Source organism: Myotis davidii, unplaced genomic scaffold, assembly GCF_000327345.1.
Source record: "Myotis davidii unplaced genomic scaffold, ASM32734v1 scaffold847, whole genome shotgun sequence".
Taxonomy (NCBI): domain Eukaryota; kingdom Metazoa; phylum Chordata; class Mammalia; order Chiroptera; family Vespertilionidae; genus Myotis; species Myotis davidii.
This window is the reverse complement of record NW_006298049.1, coordinates 1204922-1207265: the sequence shown is the minus strand read 5'-3', so window position 1 is coordinate 1207265 and position 2344 is coordinate 1204922. Positions and strand designations below refer to the sequence as shown.

Genomic DNA, 2344 nt, shown 5'->3' with positions numbered 1-2344 from the left:
CGTAAATGCAGAAAGCTTTCTGTTCTTTGGAATGCCTAAAACAATATGAAAATGACTTTAGAACAGGCCCGTGAAATTTAGTTCTGAAACCAGAAAACCACCGAAAGGATAATTTGTGCATGCCATCTGGGATCCAGGCAGCCTCGTCAACAGAAGGGGAAACTTGTTGAGATCATCCAAATCTAAAATTCACATACATTTTTACATCTGGACTGAATTAATCTTTTCTTGGTACTGGCTTTCATGTAATAAATTTTTTTAACCCCGTAGCCTTAGACATCAAAATGTGCAACATCCAAGTTGAAAACTACAAAGAATTCCTTTATCAAAAAAGTTAGTTGTGCGACAGGACTCATTTACACTAAACTCTGAACTTGACAGCTCAGTCAAAAACAATTCCGTTTGAAACTTTCATTTCAAGCATCTGCCACAAAAGAAGGCTACACAGCCTATTATGTCATTGATTCTGAAAGCCAAAACCTTTATAAGTGAAGTTAAAAGTGGAAGCAAAGTACAGAAACTAGCAAAGCTCTTCCACCTCCCCTTCCCCCCAGATTCAGCTAGCCTCGTTGAATGAGTTTTTAAAGAACTTGTAGCTAAAAATTATTACCTAAAAGACATTTTGCCTTCAAAAGCAGTCTTATCCTGGCCTGTATTGTTTTCCTATGGAGCTAGGAGCATCTTAAACCTTCCAGTTGAAATTATGTATTTGAAGCTGGTAGGTTACCCCTGTTGACCTCCTAAAAGGAGGGGGTGCAAATAGAGAAAGATTTCCCTGTTCCTTAAAATGTTTTGAGCACTGCAAGAGCTTTGGCTAACTGGCTAACTGTGGTCCATAAGTGTCAGATCTCAGGCATTCTTACAAGCTAATTCAAAGGGGGGGGGGCAGAGGGGGAAATTAGTTCATATTACAGTCAGTCTGCTTTCTGGAGAAGATACCCTGCAGATAACTTGATAGTAGATATCCCCTGGAGGACCCTCCTCATCCAATAACCCCAAAGGCCCATTTTAATATGAAATATAAGTCCAGTATGTTTACAAGTACACTAAAATGTCAGTTGTCTCATACCGTGGAGTATTTCCATTTTTAACATAACAGAGTACTTTTGTTTCTCAAAACCACATCCAAGGAAAACGATTCAGTTCTAGAAGTTTTATACGACAGTACAAGGAAGAATAGCAAACGCATCTGTTTCCCTGCCTCTCACTTCTCGACTCCCCTCCCCCACTCTCCATCCTGCAGGCTGTTTGTAGGTTTCCGTGGTTGTTAAAATTACTCTCTACAGTGGTCTCAAAATGCTGTTGATCCTGAAAAACTTCTTATCCTTGGTCATCGCTGAGCCTAAATTTAGGCACTGCTCTAAAGGAGAAAAATCCCAAAGTCAAAGAAAGTGTTTTTAATGACAGATGTACTACGGAAAATTTCCCCCACAAAGTTTTGATGCTGTGAAATATCAACTCCCTGAAATCACAGAAAGGAAATGACTTACATTCTTGGAAAATGAAGCCACTAGCACCACTAGCAGCTTTCTCCAGCAGTATTTTCTAGTCCGTAAACTACACCCTGTGGCAAAGGGGAGTATTTCCTGCAAAAACTAAATTTAAAGAGATGCTTACAAAACTCATAAACAAACAACGTCGGGTCCCAGAGAAGAAGAGACTGAATCATACATGGAAAACCCGCCAAGAGATACTTTTTCTGAACATTTCAAAACAAAACAAAACATAAAAAAACACACACACACAAAAACTGGAGAGCAAGGGCTTGAAGTCAAAAGCAATCCGAGAACATTGCTTAAGTTTCCTCCCCGCCCCCCTCCCCGCTGTGGGCAATGCACAGCCCGAGGGAAATACTGGCAAAAGAGATTTGTGCTAAAAAGTAAAACCGAAAAGGGTGTCGAGAAGCTAATATTTCCCTGGACAAACAACTGCATGGCCTGAAAACCTGCCAGCTTTCACTCAAACTTTAAAATATGCTTATTTTGACAGCTTTCCATTTATTCGTGCCTTTAAGAAATCGCCCTCACCATCTGATTAAGCCGTCCCGGGACTCAAGGTGCTGCTCCAGTCCCTGTGGACCTCACAGTGGTGCCCCCCGCTGTCCATACCTGACAGTCCCTGGCCATCCCGGAGGAGAGGCTGGGGGTCCCCTCCGCCTGGGCCCGGGCCTGCGCGCCGCAAGCTCCTCCGGGAACCCAAAATCTGCAGGCTGCGCCCCGCGCTCGCATCCCACCGAGGCCCCCTTCTGGCGCCGCCGAACTCTGACTCAATCTCCGGCTCCCCCGACCAGGCACTTTCAGGGACGATGGGACAGACAGATGCTGCGCGCGGGTCCCTTCCCGCA

At 43.9% G+C, this 2344-nt stretch overlaps 1 long non-coding RNA gene across 1 annotated transcript; it reads right to left on the bottom strand.

Annotated features, from left to right (window-relative positions):
• Positions 1-259: 259 nt before the first annotated feature.
• Positions 260-1837, bottom strand: LOC107184672. Its single transcript, XR_001515565.1, has 2 exons — positions 1491-1837; positions 260-1360 (listed from the first exon to the last, which is right to left on the bottom strand). It is a non-coding gene; the product is annotated as an uncharacterized LOC107184672 (long non-coding RNA).
• Between the last annotated feature and the right edge of the window lie 507 nt (positions 1838-2344).